This window comes from Rattus rattus, chromosome 13 (genome assembly GCF_011064425.1).
Source record: "Rattus rattus isolate New Zealand chromosome 13, Rrattus_CSIRO_v1, whole genome shotgun sequence".
Lineage (NCBI taxonomy): Eukaryota > Metazoa > Chordata > Mammalia > Rodentia > Muridae > Rattus > Rattus rattus.
Genome location: NC_046166.1, coordinates 13917579 through 13926864, shown reverse-complemented (window position 1 = coordinate 13926864; position 9286 = coordinate 13917579).

Sequence of the window (9286 nt, the reverse complement as noted above, 5' to 3'; positions counted from 1 at the left end):
TGGTTTATCATTCATGATGCAGGAATGCGGCCCATCTGGGGCATCCCAACACTCACTAATGAGGTTTTAGATTACCCGACCCTAATGATGTCATACTAAAATGTTTACCTATTTTAAGTCTAAGTCACTTTGCTTCAGTAGCTGACCTGCCTGTCAGTTGTTCTGAGGCCAGAAACTGCAGCCTCTGGCACAGGAAAAAGGGGAGGGAACCCTGTCTCCAGTCTTTGTCCTCAGCACTTGTATGACTTTCAGAGTGCATGATCGATCACAGGGTAAAAATTTCACTACAAGTTTGCACATAAATTCAGGTCATAAATGAAATAGGAAGTTTACAACAGAGAATGTTTACATGCGTATCCATTAACAGTAATTATCTGGCTAAGCATTCATCTTCTGTCACTAGCTCTACAGGCTCATGGAGAGATAAAGACCAGAACTAAGTTATCCTTGAAGTTTTGTATAGATAAACCCAGTCAAGATTTTACCTTCTGTCTTTGCACCTATAGTAAATCTTTAGTTTCCTTTTTATGATCTTTGATTAATGGTTTTATGACCTCTTGGAATGTGCTCTAATAAGTCGTGAATGTCTGGTTGCTGTCTCAGAGGCAATTAACTCATGACACTTGAAGACTGGCAGAGTTCTCGTTGCAGTTTTGACATCAGGGCCTTAATAGCAGTCCTATTATAAAAGAGGCCTGAGTGCCTTTGTCTGGGTTGCCATTTTGAAGTGGTGGTGACCCCTGCATGCTGGTTGTTTCTGCAGAATAAACACTCTGTTCTTGCATACTGTATGAGTCTAGGGTCTTCCTTCAGCTCCCTCCTGAACCCTAACAAAGGCATTGGCTCCTTATCACCTCCTCCCAATCATCCTTTCCCAATCCATTTTTGTCATGCAGCATTTCTTCCTGTTGAAACTTCCAAGGCCCAGGAAATGCAACCAAGATGGACAAGACTCCTCTGCTAGGTCACAGAATCAGTGGAGTGTTTCAGGGGTGAGAGCAGGGGACACAATTCTAGAGATGCAGCTTTGTTAAATTGTTACCCACTTTGTCGAGGCTGTCTGGAAGTGCCTGAGTCCCCTATGTTTATGTAAATCACCCCAAGAAATGTTAGGTTTTAACAAGAGCTGGTCAAAGGCTAACTGAGGTGTCTGCCTCCCCCTTCTCTCATTGCCCTGTTCAGTTTGAACTTTTTCAGGTGCCTCTGGCTGGGCTCACTCTCATATGTACAACAAACCCTCACCTCAAGCATATCGTGGGGCTGTCATGCCCTCATTTTTGTTTTCATTCATCTGGTACCTAAAACATGGGCAAGGCAGGTATGAGTTGACTTCCATGGGACTTGGCCTCTCTGAACTAAGCTGCTGGTGGACTTTCCTAAGGGAGGCGAGGATCATTTGTTTCTGCTATCCACCAAAACCAACTTCAAATTCTAGAGTTGGCCTCTGCAGCAGCTTTTTTCCCCAACCCCTTTCCCCAACCTTCTCTCCACCAGCTTCACCTCATCTACCTGGTAAATGTCCTTTCTGTTTCCTGGAGCCTCCTATGCCTTCTGGGGCAGCCATCATGTGGGCAAGACTTACATCTTTACTTGTTTCAGTGATTCTTAACCTGTGGGTTCCAACCCCTTTGGGAAACCTCTATCTTCAAACACATTTACATTACAATTCATAACAGTAGCAAAAGTTACAGTTACAAAGTAGCCACAAAAATAATTTTGTGATTGGGGGTTACCACAACACGAGGAACTGTGTTAAAGAGTGGCAGTGTATGGAAGGTTGAGAACATTGCTCTGTTGCAACTCTTACCATTTCCCAAAAGGTCCCCAATCCAACTCTTCAGTTGTTTTTGCCTCTTCTTCATGGCTCTCAGCTCCTTCCTGGAGCTTCCTTGCCTCCCCGGAGGAGCTCCAGACCTTCACTTTCTCAATGCAGTTGTGGTCTCTACAACAGTATTAGAATCCTTTCTATTTGTAACCCTTGTCCCTCATGGCTACATTGTTCTCTGTCTCTCAGCTCCCTCCTGGAGCTTAGAGGAGCTCTGAGGAGTTCACTTGTGACCTTTTCTCCTGAGATTCATGGATTTCATTAAAACCTCACTGTCTTTCTGCAAAGAGCTCTGCCTCAGTACAGTTCAGTCAATGGCCAAAAAGTAGCGCACTCCATATTCAAATTCTCCGGAATCATACCACCACACAAACAAATGATCCCCAAATTTCTGATATCTAAATACTTTCTTCTCTATAATCCCAAAAGTCTCTACTTTTTACTTCTGAGAATCCTTTGTCTTTATGATTTCTCTGTACTCTGCTCTCAAAAAATCTTCTAAGACTATTTTGTGTAAATGCTCTCACCTCAGGGTATTCTAAGTTTATTGGGGGTGGTTAAAAATCTGTAACAAAAATTTAGCTTAAAACTGATAGAAAAGGGGTTGGGGATTTAGCTCAGTGGTAGAGCGCTTGCCTAGCAAGCACAAGGCCCTGGGTTCAGTTCCCAGCTCCGAAAAAACAAAAAAACAAAAACAACAACAACAACAACAAAAAACCTGATAGAAAAAGGTTGAATCTTAAGTCGCTGTATGTGATTCAACTCTTGTTTAGGAAACTAGATGTTTTTAATCAGCAGCCACCTGACTTGCCGTCACCTTGGCTGATGATCTCATCAGGATGGAAGCAACCATGTGTCTGGCAGCCATCTTACTAAGGTTATAAAACAGGTACACGCTATATGACTTCACCAGCATCTTGAGTAAGATGACCACGTGGTATAAAGCAACTAAGGCAGTACCTATAAAACCTGTCTCCTTTTTAGACCAAGGAGTTATCATCAGGTCTCCAAAAATATTTTTGATTAGAATGGATTTCTTTTCTTTTTTAAATTTTATTTTTCTTGGATATTTTATGTATTTACATTTCAAATGTTACTACTCTCCACCTTCCCTTGCTTCTGTGAGGATGCTCCCACTATCATCCACCCACTCCAACCTCAACACCCTGGCATCCCTACATTGGGGAAATGAGCCTTCACAGGACCAAGGGCTTTTCCTCCTATTGATGCTGGACAGTACCATCCTCTGCTACATATGTGGCTGGAGTCATGGATCCCTCCATGTTTAGTCATTGGTTGGTGGTTTAGTCCCTGGAAGCTCTTGTAGGGTCTGGTTGGTTCTTCCTATGGGGTTGCAAACCCCTTCAGTTCCTTCAGTCTTTTCTCTAACTTCTCCATTGGGTTCCCCTTGTTCAGTCCAACAGTTAGCTGCAAGCATCCTCATCTATATCAGTAGGACTCATGCAGAGTGTCTCAGGAGACACCCATATCTGGCTCCTGTCAGCAAGCACTTCTTGGCATCAGCAATAGTGACTGGGTTTGGTGGCTGCATATGGGATGGATCCCCAGGTGGGGCAGTCTCTGGATGACCTTTTCTTCAGTACCTGCTCCACTCTTTGTCCCTGTATTTCCTCCCATGAGTATTTTGTTCTCCCTTCTAAGAAGGAATGAAGCATCCACATTTTGGTCTTCCTTCTTCTTGAGCTTCATATGATCTGTGAATTTTTTCTTAGGTATTCCAAGCTTTTGGGCTAATATGCACTTATCAGTGAGTGTATACAATGTGTGTTCTTTTGTGACTTGGTTACGTCACTCAGGATGATACTTTCTAGTTCCATCCATTTGCCTAAGAATTTCATGTGGTCATTGTTTTTTTTAATAGTTGATTTAATAGCTCCATTGTTTAAATGTACCACATTTTCTGTATCCATTCCTCTGTTGAAGGACATCTGGGTTCTTTCCAGTTCTGGCTGTAGGCTGATGTCATTATGCAGGTGAAGGTGCACAAGATAAGCCTGTCTTTGGACAAGAAAGAAGGGAGGTGGGAACAGAGGTTTTAGAAGGAGATGGAGAAGCAAGAGAGAGGGAGCTAGGAGAGTCAAGATGGAAATGGAGAAGGATGACTCAGATCTGGGTGGTCTTAAATTGCCAAGGTAGTTGGGATGGATTTCTGTAGGTAAATTTATCTTATCTAGATGGGTGGTATATATCCTTATCAATTGGTTGTGAGTTTATTGTGTGGATGTTTTGTGGATTGAGAATTTTCCATATAAATCTGACTGCTGGGTTGCAGTTTGTTGAGTCTTGATTTCACTGGGTTATTGGGTGTGTGAGCAGAGTCTGTACAAGTTCAGACTTTCTTTAATATGTATTTCTTATCATTTTAAAATTAATTAAAATTGTTACTCTCATATAGGCATTGTGCCTATACAACACATTTAAGTATACGAGGCTTCTATCCAGCTCTTTCCTGCTATTAGAAAACTAATCTGAGATGAGCCACTTTTTAAAACCACAACAGGTGGTGAACCAATGTGCTAGGCAAGAATCCACTAAACATTGAAGTTTTTCAGCCTTAGATAGTTTTATTTTCTAAATGAGAAGGGGGCAACGCCATGTTGAATCACATGATGTCGCCAGCACTGGAACCTTAAACAAAAGAAACAGAGGCCATCTGTTAGCAGGCTCAGGTCCCCTGCTATGAAAAGTGCAGGTTGCTCCTAGTCACAGAGAGTTGGGGATTAGAAGCTGCCTGCTTCTTTAGCAAAGGCTGTTTGGAAAATGACTTAATTTAGGTTAGGTTTATGTGTTTTAAAGGTGGTATAAAGATATAAGGCTTTATTAAGTATTCCAGGATACCCATATGCTCTTAACATGGGCTCCACGGGAATTTTGAGTTAAAATCCTGGTTAGACAAGCTACTTGCTTCCTCCTCCTCCTCTTCCTTCTCCTCCTCCTCCTCCTCTTCCTCCTCCTCCTCTTCCTCCTCCTCCTCCCCCCTCCTCCTCCTCTTCTTCTTCTTAATTTTTTTTTGTATATTTTTTTTAATTTACATTTCAAATGTTATTCCCTTTCCTGGTTTTCTGTCCCCATAAGCCCCATCCCATCCCCTTCCCCCTATGCTGCCTGCTTCTTAATGACAGTATTAATGGAAATGTGATTAAGTCACTTTTTATAGTGAGAAGGAGAGTACAGCGTTTATTCGAATCACATGGGGATTTTCATTTGCAGTTTGGAACTAGGATAGGGAAGATTAGTCACTGACTCCAAGTAGAGAGTGGTGATATTTGCCTGTTATCAGGTCATTAAAAAATAGAAGTCACCAGGCAGAGTGAATACGGACACATATTGTAGAAGTTATTAGTAAGTAAAAGTCTGGCACTCCAGGTGGAGAGCTTAACAGATGTATTTTGGGCTAAAATCTCAGTTTGGCAATTTGCTTACTTCTTAACGGTATTGGTATTAATAAAAATGTGGTTAAATTGTTTATGAATTACTCTGCTAATGCCATATCGCCCGATGATGTCAGCTAGCGTGGGTTTGCAGTTATTCTTAAAATTACCACAGAGGAGGCTCATATTCTCTTAACATGGGCTCCAGGGGAATTTGGGGTTAATTTCCTGGCATGGCAGATTAGAGAAGCCTAAACAGGCTCATACACCATTGCTTAACATAATTAACATTTTAAAACATTTTAAAAAATTGTTTTAATTTTCATAATGGGTGTGATTTTGGGTCTCATGGTTATATTATTTCTTTGGGAGAGAATGAAAGCTTTCCTGGCTACAGACTAAAGAACATGCTATTTGGGAGAAAGGTTTTTCTCTGCGTTTTTAAAAAGGGTGATTAGGCTTTGGACACCTTCCAGAGTTATATTGATTAGACTTGATAAAGGTAGGCCTCCCGAAAAACTAATTTAAGAGAATCAAACAAAAAGATATCTGGATACTAAAATTTTGTTTTGAGATTTATTTATTACAGAACATACAGCTCAAAGCATACCTTGCACTATACACCATAATGGTGGGAGATTTCAACACCCCACTCTCATCAATGGACAGATCATAGAAAAAGAAACTAAACAGAGACACAGTGAAGCTAACAGACGTTATGAACCAAATGGATTTAACAGACATCTATAGAACATCCTAAAACAAAAGAATATACCTTCTTCTCAGCACCTCATGTACCTTCTCAAAAATTGACCGTATAATAGGTCACAAAAGAGGCCTCAATAGATACAAAGAGGTTTAAATAACCCCATGCATCCTATCAAATCACCACGGGCTAAGGCTAGTCTTCGATAACACCAAAAACAACAGAAAGCCTACATACACATGGACACTGAAAAACGCTCCACTCAATGACAACTTGGTCAAGCAAGTGTGGAATGTGGGGACCAAGCAGACGAAAGCTATCTTAGAAAACGTCAAGTGTCTAGGACTTCCTACCGGGAACCAAGAATCAAGCAGACAAAATCTATCTTAAAAAACAAAAAACAAAACAACAACAACAACAACAAAAAAACCCATCAGGTGTCTGGAACTTCCCGCCAGGGAGCCCCACAAGAATTTGCTGAGTAAGCACCCCATTCTAGGAAGGCCCTGGGGCTTCCTGATGTAACTAAACGTCCACCTATATGTGGCAGAAAATAAGGCCACAGCCAAAGGGGTTCTGACTCAAAAACTGGAACCATAGAAGAGGCCAGTGGCGTACCTCTCAAAGAAATTAGACCCTGTGGCCTCTGGGTGGCCTGCCTGTCTGAGGATCATGGCCAAAGTCGCAGTATTGGTTAAGGATGCTGATACGCTGACTTTGGGACAAGACCTGGTAATATCAGCCCCACACGCCCTGGAGAGTGTAGTCCGCCAGCCTCCTGATCAATGGCTCACAAACGCCCGAATGACCCATTATCAGACTTTACTGCTCAACTCTGACAGAATCATTTTCGCACCCCCCCCCCTTACAGGTCTAAATCCAGCCACCCTTCTCCTGGACCCCAACCTTGAGCCTCATATCCACAATTGTCAGCAAGTGCTCGCTGAGGCACGTGGTTGGCGCAAGGACCTGTCCGACCAGCCCTTGGCTGATGCGGAAGAAACTTGGTTCACAGATGGGCGCAGTTACCTAGAAGAAGGGCAGAGGAGAGTAGGTGCGGCTGTGGTGGATGGGCAGCAGGTTGTATGGGCACAAACTTTGCCAGAGGGAACCTCTGCTCAGAAAGCTGAGCTCATTGCTCTCACAAAAGCTCTTGAGCTAGGAGAAGGCTGAAAGATCTACACAGATATAGGACGCATGCCTTCGCCACAGTCCATGGCCATGGCGCCATCTACCGGCAGCGGAGGCTACTGACCTCAGGAGGAAAAGAAATCAAGAGCAAGTCTGAGATTCTGACGTTACTAGAAGCCTTGTACAAACCAACAAAAGTGAGTATTATCCACTGTCCGGGCCACTAAAAAGGCGATTCCTTTATAGCTCGAGGAAATCACTTGGCAGATCAAGAAGTTAAGGCAGCAGCCTCCAGAGCAACTCCAGTGATGGTGATCAAAGAACCCAAATGGCCTGAACCTAGATTTCTGTACTCCACTGAGGATCTGGCAGTCATCTGTAGGGACCCTGAAAATCGTTTCGATCAGAAGAAGAGGGTCTGGGTGGCCCCATCAGGTAAGAGAATGCTGCCACAAGAGCAGGCAAAAGCAATGATAAGGCAGATGTGTTAGTGGACTCATCTAGGGGTAAGCAAGTTAATCCAAACAGCCTTGAGGTCTAAGTATCATATTCTAGGGCTGAAACATCTGGTAGAACAAGTGGTTCACAATTGTGTACCCTCTCAGAAGGTCAACGCTTGCAGAAACAGAACTGACCCCGGTAAAAGATACCAAGGGGACTGGCCAGGAGTCTATTGGGAGGTAGACTTCACGGATATCAAACCAGGAGAGTACGGCTACAAATCGCTTCTAGTTTTCATAGACACCTTCTCAGGATGGGTAGAAACTTTCCCTACCAAGCAAGAGACTGTAACGGTGGCGGTCAAGAAGATACTAGAAGAAAATCCACCCTCCCCCTTTGGAATGCCCAAGGTAATTGGGTCCCATAATGGCCTTGCCTTCGTTGCCAAGGTAAGTCAGGGAGTGGCCAAGTATTTGGAGGTCAATTGGAAACTTCATTGCATTTATAGACCTCAGAGTTCAGGACAGGTAGAAAGGATGAATAGAACTCTAAAAGAGACCTTAACTAAATTGACCATAGAGACTGGCGCAGACTGGGTGGTGCTCCTTCCCCTGGTCTTGCTCAGGGTCAGAAATACCCCTTCCCGCTTCAGTTTGATTCCTTTTGAGATCCTGTATGGGACCCCAGGACCCCTGACCCTGATAGGGGATGTTATTGAGCCAACCTGTCACAGTAGTAATGATTTATATGCCAGGTGTGGTCACAGCTGGCAGCCGCCTACGAGCCAGGGACCCCTGAGATATCCCATTGGGACACTCAGATCTTCAGAAGGTCCCTCTTACCCGTCCTTCGGAATGGCAGGACAGAGGACGGGCATGGAGAGGCTGTTGTCACGCCCACTGGAGAAGTTTACTTCGAACATGAGACTTTTATGTTTGCCCCAGGTTCCATCGGGATAGATCCCTGAATCCTAAGTGTGGGGGTAAACTCAATTTTTATTGTAAAAGTTGGGGGTGGCAGACAATGGGACAGGCATATTGGAATCCTACCTCAAGTTGGGACTACATCAGAGTAGCCGCTAACTATTCCCTCGGGAATTATGGGGGAGGGAATTCCTACATAGAAGAGTGTAAACAGAATTGGTGTCATCCTCTCTGGGTCACTTTCACTGAAAAAGGAAAAAAGGCTACAGATTGCTTAAAAGGATATACATGGGGCCTCAGAATCTGTTACGGAGGACCCGATGGGGGGTTAATATTCACCATTAAATTATGGGTAGAGGCCTTTTATGCCTCCCTTAGTCCCAACCCAGTTATAAGACCTCAGAAATCCCCCACTCCTTCAAGGCCATCAGGAAAGATCACACCCACCGTGGACGTGTCGCCCACGGCTCCCACCATTGAACCCCTGGGAGACGGCTGCCATCTCCTTAACTTAGTTAAAGAGGCTTTAAAAACTCTTAATGCTACCAATCCCAAAGCTACAGAATCATGCTGGCTATGTTATTATGTGGCCCCCCCTCATTATGAAGGCATAGCATTTATAGGGACTGCCTATCAAACAAAGGAGGTCAACCAGTGTAGGTGGCAACAGCGAAAAAATGTCAAACTTACTCTACCTGCAGTCACTGGGTCGGGATTATGTGTGGGAAAAATTCCCTCCTCACAGAAATTCCTCTGTAACCAATCTTTGTCTATCTCCCTCAGTGGGGGATTTCTCCTCCCACCTACGAAAGGATGGTGGGCCTTTTCCTCCGGGCTCAGCCCTTGTGTCCACCTGCAAATCTTGAGA